The 13,576-nt window shown below is 43.6% G+C and overlaps 1 pseudogene; it reads right to left on the reverse strand.

Moving 5' to 3' along the window:
- Window positions 1-3,094: 3,094 nt before the first annotated feature.
- On the reverse strand, window positions 3,095-3,212 carry LOC126177421 (5S ribosomal RNA; annotated as a pseudogene).
- Between the last annotated feature and the right edge of the window lie 10,364 nt (window positions 3,213-13,576).

Genomic DNA, 13,576 nt, shown 5'->3' on the forward strand with positions numbered 1-13,576 from the left:
CCCGAGGCTGAAAAAAAATGGTTCAAATGGCTCTGAGCACTATGGGACTTAACATCTGTGGTCATCAGTCCCCTAGAACTTAGAACTACTTAAACCTAACTAACCTAAGGACCTCACACACATCCATGCCCGAGGCAGGATTCGAACCGGCGACCGTAGCAGTCGCGCGGTTCCGGACTGTAGCGCCTAGAACCGCTCGGCCACCGCGGCCGGCTAGAGGGAACTCAGTGGATCAAGTTTTACATGGGAACCCATGTCCAGGAACGTCATCCGACGACGCTACAGAGCGTCGAAGCTATTGGCGCCGGCGCCTGTAAATGTATGCACATACAGGGTGATACCATGATGATGTTACAGACTTTCACAGATGATGGAGAAGGATAAATGCATCAATTTGAGGTAAGGATAGCTGTACCGGAAACAGAGGAGTCGAAAGTTATAAGCGAAAACCGTTCTGATATCTCTGACAGTGCAATACATGACCGGTACTGTTGTTGATAAGAATTTAGACTATGAAACTTTCAAAGGTGATGGTATGGAGCAAAACAAGAAAAATGTTAGGTAACCATGGGCTCTAAAATGCATACCTTAAGCCCTATGGGCACTTGTTGAATAAAGATGAAAAAGTGCTCATAACTCCTCAAGTATGCTGTTTAGAGCCCATGGTTATTGGACTTTTTTTCCATTTCTTGGTTTCTATTACCATTGAAAGTTGCATACCCTTCATTCTTTGCAATAACAGTACCGGTAAATGTATTCCACTCTCAGAGATATCATAAGATAAAACGGTGTGTATACATACATTTACAGGCGCTGGCGCCTATAACTTTGACGATGTGTAGTGTCGTTGGATGACGTTTGCGGACATGAGTTCCTATGCAAAACTTCATCTACTAAGTCGCCTCTACACCCTGTACAATCCACAATTATGGCTGGAGGCGTTTTGATACAGCTGCACGGTTTGCCTCACCGAGAAGCTGGGCGATACTACCGTAGATTCAACCTTGGGCTATCTGGTGGCGTAATCACTAAATCATTCTCTCGAACTGTGCATTATGTCCTTTAAACCGATGGCGAATTATTGTGGCCCGCCGCGCGTTCTCAGGCGCCTTGTCACGGTTCGCGCAGCTCACCCCGTCGGAGGTTCGAGGCCTCCATTGGGAATGGGTGTATGTGTTGTCCTTAGCGTAAGTTAGTTTAACTTAGATTAAGTAGTGTGTAAGCCTAGGGATCGATTACCTCAGCAGTTTGGTCCCGTAGTTCTTACCACAAATTTCCAAAAGTTATGTCTCAGTAACATGGCGCCTTGTCATCCATAAAAATTCCAAATAATCCATCGTTGTTTGGGAACATCGTGACGTCCATGAATGGCTGCAAACGATCTCCCAGTAGCCGAACATAACCATTTCCTGGCCGGTCAGAGTGGCCGAGCGGTTCTAGGCGCTCCGTCTGGAACCGCGCTACTGCTGAAACGTCCCCTTAGAACAACTGTACATATGAAATGTCCACTTAGAACAAATTATACAAGACTGTGCTTAAACTGACACACAGTAATTTTAGCGCAACGCAATCTGACTATCAAAAATCCCTGCAAAAGAATGGCCCTGACAAACATTAAACTATACCTTTCACAAATCACTTACCTCACAAAAATCTTCGTTGCTCGAACTACTGCAATACAGCGAGTGCCACTACTGCCAGCTAAATAAAAGATACAAACTACGGAAGGCACTAACTACTGATAGTCTTAGCAAATGAAAGATTCTAATAGAGAACAAACAATGTATTTACCTCAAGATTCATAATATATACAGCAGTTCATGACATTTTTCAAAACTCCGCCATCTCTCTCCCCACATCCACCACTGCTGGCGGCTCACCTCCAACTGCCCAGCGCTACGCGCTGTTCGCATCCAGCTATAGCAGTTCATGACAACAATGGCAGACAACAATGCAAACTAGCCACATACTGCACACAGCACAGCCAGTGATTTTCATACAGAGTGCTATGTAACGTTGCCAATAAAAAACATAAACAGCAAACTTACATAAAGAAAACATAAACAGCCTACTTACACTGCTACGGTCGCAGGTTCAAATCCTGCGTCGGGCATGGATGTATGTGATGTCCCTAGGTTAGTTAGGTTTAATTAGTTCTAGGGGACTGATGACCTCAGCAGTTAAGTCCCATAGTGCTCAGAGCCATTTGAACCACCATTTCCAGTCAATGATCGGTTCAATTGGACCAGAGGACCCAGTCTACTCCACGTAAACACAGTCCACACCATGATGGACCCACCACCAGCTTGCTCAGTGCCTTGTTGAGAATGGCTTCGTGGTGTCTGCTGTTGGCAAAGGCACTCGCGTCGGTCGTCTGCTGCCGTAGTCCAGTAAGCCAAATTTCACCGCACTGTCCTGCGGTTATTTCACGCAGTGCTGCTTGTCTGTTAGCACTGACAACTCTACGCAAACGCCGTTGTTCTCGGTCCTGAAGTGAAGGCTGTCGGCCACTAAGTTGTCCGTGGTGAGAGATAATGACTGAAATTTGGTGTTCTCGGCACATTCTTGACACTTTGGATTCCGGAATATTGACTTTCCTAACGATTTCCGGAATGGAATCTCCCATGAATCTAGCTCCAAGTGTCACTCCGTTTTCAAAGTCTGTTAATTCCAATTGCGCGGGCATAATCAAGTCGGAAACCTTTTCACATGATCACCTAAGTGCAAATGACAGCTCCGCGGGATACTACCGCCATCTGTGTATGTGCGTATCGCAATCCCATGACTTCTGGCACTTCAGTGTACATGTTCAGATCTGAAGATGGCAGTTTATATTGCTGAAACTAGTAATCCACTAATCTGTTATCACAGCGATCTTGGCAGACAAATAAAAGCACTCCGTCTTCAGGCCACAAGTGGCCCATCGGGACCATCCGACCGCCTTGTCATCCTCAGTTGAGGATGCGGATAGGAGGGGCGTGTGGTCAGCACACCGCTCTCCCGGTCGTTATGATGGTTTTCTTTGACCGGAGCCGCTACTATTCGGTCAAGTAGCTTCTCATTGACATCACGAGGCTGAGTGCATCCCGAAAAATGGCAACAGCGCATGGCGGCCTGGATGGTCACCCATCCAAGTGCCGGCCACGCCCGACAGCGCTTAACTTCGGTGATCTGGCGGGAACCGGTGTATCCACTGCGGCAAGGCCGTTGCCCTTGGCAGACAAATAACAGTTTTTATAAGCAGACCCTTCTTCTAAGAATGAGACTGCAATTTCTCAGCTCTTTCTTTAGAAGGAAGGAAGAAAGGAAGAATTGTCCTGTCGACAACAAAGCCATTAGAGACGGAACAGAAATTCAGATTAGGGAAGAGTGGGGGAGGAAATAGGCTGTGCCATTTTTTTAAAGAAAGGCTCCTCGGGGTACTCCTTAAGCGATTTAGTGAACTTCCAGAGGACCCAAATCTTGATGGCCAGACGGGGATTTGAACCGTCGTCCTCCCGAATGCGAGTCCATTATGCATTTCCTTTACACTCCTTCTTAAAGGCTGTAATCGTTCATTCTGCCTTTCTACATGTCTACAAGTCTCCATGTTTTATGTGAGTCAGGCCTAAAATAGGTCCTACAAACTTAAACAGTGTATCAGTATGGGATGAATTTATTTTCTACGCATTTTTTAATAAATAAACTGCAGCTTGTTTGTACTCAAGCAATAAACTGAGCTATTTCACCGTTCAACATTGTATCCTGCGACCTTATTGCTACCTTTTTTGGAGTGGTTCTCTTGCTACCAACTTGTTGCTTGGAGACAAATTGTTGTTGCCGAGAAATTCTTCCTTAAAATTTAGACTGTGGGTCCCCTTGTGCACCGTATAAGCTATGAATTGAAAGTTAGTTGAAAAAGTCATTGTTCGTAGGGTATCTGAACGCGTGGTTGGATTTTTAAAATTTGAGGATGCCAATCGCTACGGGGCCAAACAAAAGCATTTGTCACATTTAACTTGCAAAATCTAGTTGTTAAGCTCAAAAATACGCAGCCAGTTATTTGCGGTGGAAATACGATGTTCACAACTCGCAGTATTTTACGTTTTAACAAAAATTGCGTTTATTCAGTTTATCACTGTATCAACACTGTAACTGTTTATTATGAGTTGAGGTGCAACGGTTTGAGAGCTTAAGACCAAACCAGAGCAATATCTCATGTGAAATGTCGCACAAACCTCCGGAAAAAGATAGGGAAATAAATCAAAGTTTATTCGGCATATGTTTTAAATTAAAGTAGCTATTAAAAGAGTTAAAATTACAATTTTACATCACTAGCAAATATTATCAGTAAAGTTTCAGAGTTCAGATTATTTCGCCTGACGTGAATCATTATAGTTCACAAACCGAAATATTTTCAGAGTATTCGCTGTCATCACACGCGAATACCACAAATCTCCGTTTCAACACTAAAATTTTGTAGACTATTGAGAGGAGATCAGTTCATCGCCCATACATAAGTTTTGCCTCTTCTAGTACTCAAAGCCGAATGTGTCCAACTGATCAACTCACCACGAGCATGATGGCTGCCAGTTACTTAAATCCTCGGGTTGTCGCGAATCAAGTTCATACACTCCAGTTTTCCGGGAAATACTTAGAAACCATTAATTTTATGCTAAACACACGTATCATACATCAGATTGTATGTAAATTCCATCAGCTTCAGATTGCTATTCTTGAATTTATACTAAATTTAATATTGTTTTCAGTAACTTAATTTATGTTATGGTAAACGTTGTTTTATGCTGCTTCGTTGTTAATAAGTTAAATAAATAGAACTAAGTTTATGTTTATGTTAATGTCGTAGTGCTTATAAGCCCAGCCACGCCCATTGCACTGTCGCAACAAGATGCTTTTTACAATTTATGGTCATTCTTATAGGGATGTAATCTCACCACCAATATCCACTATTAATCCCAGAAGTTTGTGAGGGATAACTGCTTTCTGTTACGGTCTACTGAATTTTAACGTTCTGTTAAGTGTAATATTGTATATAAGAAGCTAGTTACTAGTCTTTGTACCATGTAGGTATGTTACCTAGATCCTACTGGAAATAACTGTAGTTTTTAGTGCGCATTTACGTTATTTATTTATTTTGTGTCAGAAGCAAACTAAAACATTATTGCATACATTACTGCATTATATTACTACATACGTTATGGTTTATAAATTAAACCATTCAAAGAATACAATATATATACACTACTGGCCATTAAAATTGCTACGCCAAGAAGAAATGCAGATGATAAACGGGTATTCATTGGACAAATATATTATACTAGAATTGACATTTGATTACATTTTCACGCAGTTTGGGTGCGTAGATCCTGAGAAATCAGTACCCAGAACAACCACCTCTGGCCGTAACAACGGCCTTGATACGCCTGGGCATTGAGTCAAACAGAGCTTGGATGGCGTGTACACGTACAGCTGCCCATGAAGTTTCAACACGATACCACAGTTCATCAAGAGTAGTGACTGGCGTACTGTGACGAGCCAGTTGCTCGGCCACCATTGACCAGACGTTTTCAATTGGTGAGAGATCTGGAGAATGTGCTGACCAGGGCAACAGTCGAACATGTTCTGTATCCAGAAAGGCCCGTACAGGACCTGCAACATGCGGTCGTGCATTATCCTGCTGAAATGTAGGGTTTCGCAGGGATCGAATGAAGGGTAGAGCCACGGGTCGTGACACATCTGAAATGTAACGTCCACTGTTCAAAGTACCGTCACTGCGAACAAGAGGTGACCGAGACGTGTAACCAATGGCACTCCATATCATCACGCCGGGCGATCGCCAGTATAGCGATGTCGAATACACGCTTCCAATGTGCGTTCACCACGATGTCGCCAAACATGGATGCGACCATCATGATGCTGTAAACAGAACCTGGATTCATCCGAAAAAATGACGTTTTGCCATTCATGCACCCAGGTTCGTCGTTGAGTACACCATTGCAGGCGCTCATGTCTGTGATGCAGCGTCAAGGGTAACCGCAGCCATGGTCTCCGAGCTGATAGTTCATGCTGCTGCAAACGTCGTCGAACTGTTCGTGCAGATAGTTGTTGTCTTGCAAACGTCGCCATCTGTTGACTCAGGGATCGACACGTGGCTGCACGATCCGTTACAGCCATGCATATAAGATGCCTGTCATCTCGACTGCTAGTGATACGAGGCCGTTGGGATCCAGCACGGCGTTCCGTATTACCCTCCTGAACCCACCGATTCAATATTCTGCTAGCAGTCATTGGATCTCGACCAACGCGAGCAGCAATGCCGCGATACGATAAATCGCAATCGCGATAGGCTACAATCCTACCTTTATCAAAGTCGGAAACGTGATGGTACGCATTTCTCCTCCTTACACGAGGCATCACAACAACGTTTCACCAGGCAACGTGTGCTGTGTCAGAACGCCCTTACTGGCGCTGACCGTCCTGCGTAATAAATCAATCGTATCACCTGGTGGTCATGATAATATACGTGTATGATGTGGTAAAACCAAAATCAAATTGTGTTCTAGATGATATGAGAACGTCTACGGAATTGCAGGTGGCGAGCATGCGCGACTGCAGTGATGTACCATATCGCCCTCGCTGCGTCCAGAGATGCTGCCTGAGCGACGCGCAGCAGCCGGCCGCTATTGCGAAGAATCGACAGCATCGATGATTACAACATTAATTGTTAAAAGTTGGCGTGGCGTTGCGTGTTTGTTCGTTTTAAATGGTTCCTATTGTACAACGAAAAGGGTTAGTTAGTTCCCGGATAGACCTCTCGTCGATCAAGTGGTGGTAGTGGTGTATATCAGGTCTGATCTTATAGCGTTTCACTGCGTGGTGTAGTGAGGCTACTCAGTTGACACCTAAGTCTTGGGAGAATGCACGGAATTTTGTCGATTATAGTTGTGGGAACAGTTTCGTTCGTAAAGTTTGCTGGGGTGAGTCCCGCGTGAGCCTGATTTAATTGGGAGATTGCTTTGTTAGGTGCTGAGTTTTGTGGAATCGGTGTGACAGATATCCCGTCTGCCTTGTATGTTGAGTGGTCGCGACGCGCCCAGAGGTAATTGGGTTGCTTGTCGTTTTTATTGAGGTGGTTTGGGTATTGTGCGTGTGTGTGAAAGCTTCGAACACGTGTTGGTAGTTGTATTTTCAAGACCACTAGCTTGCAGCAGGCAGCGAATTGGCTCATGGAACGACGAACTGTTTCACTATACGGTGATGGTGTGCACGTATCACTGAGTAGACAAGCGATAGTAAATTGAAGGAACCATTTAACGAGCTACACGTAGCTAAACCAAAACTTGATTCATCAAGGTGACGAGTGGCCGATTTAAATGTTAGGGAACTTAGTGGGTCGCGTGCGGTCAACGCCTGAAGAAGTCCAGATTTGCTTTTAAATTGTAACTTAAGGTTAGTTGAAAAGTGGCGGTGACATTTAGGATTTTTGTTTGATTTTTTTCATTGATTGTTTCCGTATTGTGGGGACTGATAATATATTTGCTGGCACTCGTCCACTGGTGATAACCAACGTGTATTGAGATACCTAGAAGGAAAATAAATCCAATTTTATTGGGGTTAAAGGAAATTTCCCAGTCTATTCAATTGGTATCTAGTGTGGATAGATCTATATCATTGTCGGAAGTATAAAAGAGTGTAATTTAGAGATATTGATACAGTGGAGTCGATATCAAGTATAATGTGGTGTTTTTAAATGTGTTTGGTAAAAGGTTCTTGAACGAATGAAATTATAAATAAGCTACTGAAAGTAGATCTTCTCAGTATTAAAGAAAAGATTTCAATTAAGGGAAAAAGTTTTCTAAATGATGAATAAGTTTAATTGAAGTAATTGAATTATTTACGGAAAGGCCAAAGATTTTGCTACTAACAAAGATTCGTTATTCTGTGTGGCATGCGAAGTCTCATCACTTACATATTATCGCTGCGTCGAGTTGGAAAAATATTTAAGGGAGAATTAAAAATGTTTTAATTCCTAACAGTAGTGATGGAAGTGTCCATAAACAGAATAATCATTTCAAGACGGTAGACAGATTGGTATTTTAGTACAAGTAATAAAATAGTTCCGAGTTTATGACAGAGTGTACGTACTGCGTTGTGAATAGCTCGTTGCGAAAGATAACAACTGCTAGTTGGATGTCGCATTTATCATCACGCAAGATAATCAGGTACTGAAATTAAAGTAATTTGTTGCTCTGACGAGATCAGTGTCGTAGACAACGAGAGTGGTTCATTAAATAGGCCCATTTATTCGCTACTGCTTAACTTCAGTAATCATTGGCGTGTGAATATTGTTAAGTGATTATTCGCAGTTCTGTCGTGGCTCGGTACGATTTCGGCGTCGTGTCTAGGCAGGGTGTTGTTCCCATTATTTGGCAGACAGGCTGTTTGCATGGTCAGCGGTTGAGGTGGCTGCTATATTAATTGTACGAAGGCTGATTTCGTGTCCGATTGGTTCATTGCCAGTGTGATGGCGCGGGCTAGATTCCTGTCGTCATCTGAGGCTCCTCTCCAACTGGAATCTTCTGCAATTAGATAGCGTTCTGCAGTCTTAACATCTAGTTAAAAATAAGAAAGTGTACCTATTTAAAGGTGTGGTGGTGGACTGGTGGCCTAAGTACTTTGCGCAACAGGATACTGTGCAGTAACGGCACAGAGACGTCGGTACAGTACGATCCCTTGTCGTTGTCAATCGATCTTGGGCACTGCCAGTCACGGACCAGTACAAACGCCGGTCAACTGCTGTTTGTGTATGAGAAATCGATTGGAAACTTTCCTCATGTCAGCACGTTGTAGGTGTCGCCACCGGCGGCAACCTTGTGTGAATGTTCTGAAAAGCTTGCTCTTCGTGGTGTAGCAATTTTAATTAACAAACATTGGTTAATTTTACTATACAATGGATGCCCAAAAAATTAGCAACGCCCAGTGCACTTTGTGTAGCATTTACAAGATTTTCCATAGTGCACACAGTTGGAGGTAATGTGCATTGTAGCAGATATGATTTCTGCACGGCAGCTGCACGGTCACACTTGAGAAAGTCCACCTGGAAGCCCCACCTCTGCAGGTTGCTCTTCGATCTTGTGACACGGGAACGCAGGCGAGTAAGTGATTTCCATGTGGACCTTTTCTCTGTGTGGCCTGGGCGAAGAGTTTGTTGTGGAATCAGCCACTCCTCCAGATGCTGGCATCTGGCGTGTCATCTCTTCTCCCCGTGTTGGTGTGGAGTGTCAGTGAGTGCTTCTGTGCTGTGAAGAAAGCTCTTTCTAGACAGAAGTCTTTGCTGTACTGGTTGATGGCCATGTAGTGGGTGGGCTTTGGAAGTTAGTGCCATTTTAATTTCATTTTGTGCTGCTGTATTCCGTTGGATGTCCGGAGAGGCTACGCTGGATAAGCGGTGCAGTTTTTCCACGGGTGTGGCTCTCAGACAACCCGTGATGATACGACATGTCTCGTTCAGAGCAACATCAACTTTCTTGGTATGTGTGGATCTGCACCATACTGGGCAAGCCTATTCAGCTGCAGAGTAGCATAGCGCTAGTGCTGATGTCCGCACTGTATTTGGCTCTGCTCCCCATGTTTTTCCTGTCAGCTTCCTAACAACATTGTTCCTGGCAGCCACTTTTTGCTTTGTTTTTAAGCAGTGCTCCTTGTATGTGAGAGCACGGTCCAAAGTGACCCCGAGGTATTTTGGTGTCTTGCAATGTTCTAGAAATGTTCCTTCCCACTCTATCTGTACGGTTCTGCTAACCTATTTGTTTCTAAGGTGGAAAGTGCAGATCTGGGTTTTAAATGGATTTCGTTCCAGCTGATGTCCCTGTTATAGACACACAATTTTGTCAAAGCATCAGTGAGCTCTGCTTCACACTCTCAAAGTAATATCCTTGGCTGTGATTACAGGGCATCTGCATATATGAAGCTTTGTGTTCTGCTTCTTTGTCCTTGATATTCCACAAAATATCTTCGATTCTGCAGTAGATTTCTAATATACAGGTTAGTTGGTAGTCCTTGGTGAGGTTGTATAACTTCAGCAATAAGAGTCTATGGTTGACAGTGTAGTAGGCTGCTGAGAGATCTATAAACACAGCTCCTGTGATCTGCCGCCTTTCGAAGCCGTCCTCTACATGCTGTGTCAGCTTGCTGTGCAGCTCTTCCCTTATCTGAATCCTGCTTATTGGGGGATCGGTAATCGTCTATCATGTCTGTTAGTCTTTGGAGGATTAGCCTTTCCAACACCTTATACAGGTGGCATAGATGGGTGATAGCCCTATAGCTTTTGGGATCATCCCGGTCTTTCCCTGGCTTATGTATAGCTATGATTTTTGCTTTCCTCCAAGATTTCGGTATCTTGCAGCTCTTGATACAATTATTCATTAGTTCGAATTGCCAGCACTTTGCGCTGGACCAAAGTTCTTGATCTGTTCAGTTCTTATATCATCTACCCCTGCTGCTTTTCCCACTTTGCACTTGTTTAAGGCAGAGTCGAGATCGTTCAGACAGAAAAGACGAGACAGAAAGTTGCCATCTTGCTCGGGCTCCCTTTCCAGGGTTCGGCTCCCGATTTTACTGGTACGATCAGGTTTATCATTTTTCAAGAGCTGGTATGCAATCTGACTGGCCTTCGCATTTGTAAGTGTATTTGCTTGGGAGAAATCGTTGTTGAGAGGTCGTAGCAATTTACTCATAGACCATTCTTACAAATTACTTTACTGGCCATATTGTTAAGACGAAAATGCGACAGTAATGGTGACGTCACTCTCCCATGCGATTCACCCGCAAGGGCTGCCAGACAGCTCCTTGATGTCATAGCTCTAAGCAGCTCCACGATGTTCGTTTGCATCCTCACCTTTCAGCCAGTCATCCTCAGGGACAGAATTAAGGAATTTCCATTGTCACTTTTCTAATTGGTTCATGCCAGGCAGTTTCTCATCTTTTATTTCCAACATACGTTGCAAACCATCAGCCATCTTGGAAAAATTCACTGGCCCCGTTGCCCATATAGAAGGCTCTAATCGCAATCGATTTAGAATAATTATGGAAGTCCTATCCCTAATCTCCTGGCTGGAAAAAACCCCTCCTTCCATTGGATACTAGAAAATTGACTCTGGTGTCCGCGTTAGTCAAAACAAAAGCCCTTATGCGCAGCGAGACCTGGTATTCTCTACGTCTTTGCGAATTTCGACGTTAGGTGGAGTCACAGTAGGTGAGACTTTGACAATTAATAAATGCTGACATTCGTGATGAGCTTGGAAAGTTGTTACATCATGAGATGAGGCAGTTTTGTTTGTGATATTTGTCACAGTAAACACTTTTCCCGACTACATGTGAATCTCTAACTGCAGAAATGATGTATGTTCAAAATTTTCAGTATTCGTTTTTTTTGCATTAAAGAAGTCGAACTTGGTAGGTGCGCCGTTTACTGCAGATACATAACTTTTCCACAGTCAATAAAGCGCCTCTAGTAACAAATATATTTCACCAGTTACTACAGAAGGGAAGTATGTCTTGGACGTGTTTCTTTTCTGCTGTTAACAATACAGGGATTTTGATATGATCGGGAGAAAACTGAGAAAACAAGAACGAAATCACACTTTTAGTGAGGTAATAAGCCTCGCACTGGCTTCTTCGTAGAAGAAAGACAAATTTAGTGTTCACATGAAAACAGAAGACATTAGAGATTACAATGCATTGTGCGAACAAGAAAACCGCGTGGCAGGCACTACGTGTCGAGCGTTGATTGAAGTTTGCATCTATAGCTACTCTGCAATTCACAATTAAATGCCTGGCAGAGGGTTCATCGGACCACCTTTAAGCTGCCTCGCTACCGTTCCACTCTCGAGCAGCACGCGGGAAAAACGAACACTTAAATCTTTCCAGGCGAGCTAAGATTTCTCTTATTTTTTATGATTGTTGTATCCGGGACGTACGGAACAACAAAGACTTGAGTCGTGAGTGGAAAAACAAGTTTAATCTCATTTGAAGTTCACACAAGATCTGAACACCAACACTGTCAGACGGAATTGTACACTGTGTCTCTATCACACTCATACAACACTGTCACTTCAAGTCTGCGTAAGTCCGTAGTTACAAGCGGTGACTACGAACACTTTGCGAGACTGCAGCCAGACTCAACACTGCCGTCCGTGGCGGGGCGTATGCTCTTAACTAGTCCGGGCGCGCATGAGTGCACAGGTCGCCGGTGAGCCCGCCGTGGCGTGATTGGCCCGCAGTCAGTAGGTTGCTATTTTCCGTATGTACGCCGTCTGGCGTTGCTAGGGTTACAGCGGAAGCAGCTTAGGCTGCGGTCACAGTGGCTCCGATATCGGTGGATTCGGCCGACGACCAATATCGGCCGAAGACGGCCCATCTTTTCAAATCAGTACACCCTATTTGCAAGGTCACAGTATAGCCGATCCTATCTCCCGAACTTACAGACTTCGGATGACAAGCGGCGAAAATCAGATCAGTTTGTTTTCTGCGGTCAAATCGACCGACATTCTCGCACACGAAATATGGAGCGTGAGAAACTGGGAAGTTCAGTCCAGGAAAGAGTGACTTTGTGGCATCCTGAGGATGAAATTATCATAACCGGGATATAGTTCGGAATCTATGGATTGAAATCGCAGGTTTATTCGAAATGTCCAATAGGCTAAATCTTTATAAAAAAAATTTTTAGACATAGATTATAACCTCAAAGCCAGAGTGGCCGAGCGGCTCTAGGCGCTTCAGTCTGGAACCGCACGACTGCTACAGTCGCAGGTTCGAATCCTGCCTCGGGCATGGATGTGTGTGATGTCCTTAGGTTAGTTAGGTTTAAGTAGTTCTAAGTTCTAGGGGACTGATGACCTCAGATGTTAAGTCCCATAGTGCTCAGAGCCATTTGAACCATTTTTTATAACCTCAAAAATGAATTTGTTCAAGTGAAGCGGGTGGCGTTTCTTATATGCTTCTAGTTACTGTACTGGATGTTTTTTGTGGTAGGTTGTCTACAACTGGGTTCGATTCACGGCAGGGTTGGAGATTTTCTCCGCGCGTAGACTGGGTGTTGTGTTGTCCTCATCATCATTTCATCCTCATCAACAGCACGCAAGTCGCCCAATGTGGCGTCGACTTGTAACCTCCCCACAAAATTTTGAAAAGGACAATAATTACATGTTAATAGGAATCGTGCTAAACGAAACCTCCCAGCAAATTCTTACAAGACAATAGAAATGTTAATGTGAATAGAGCCAAGTGTGACTTCCCAGCAAAAATAAAAAGAAAAGTCTATGATAATGAAAACGTGCCAAAAGTTATTTCCCCACAAGATTACTGAATAATAATGACCCAAATGTTGTTGAGCTCCCACAAAACATCATTAAATTGAAATAAAAGCGACTGTACCTTCGCTACAAAAATATTGAAAAATAAAGGCCCAATGTAAACTCGACACAAAAATTGAGAAATGAACATTCAATTGTAATGATTTTTTTTCTTTTTAATAACGATTTTTTTAAAAACAGAATTATTATTGGGGCATTTCTTG

The sequence above is a fragment of the Schistocerca cancellata genome, chromosome 3 (genome assembly GCF_023864275.1).
Source record: "Schistocerca cancellata isolate TAMUIC-IGC-003103 chromosome 3, iqSchCanc2.1, whole genome shotgun sequence".
Lineage (NCBI taxonomy): Eukaryota > Metazoa > Arthropoda > Insecta > Orthoptera > Acrididae > Schistocerca > Schistocerca cancellata.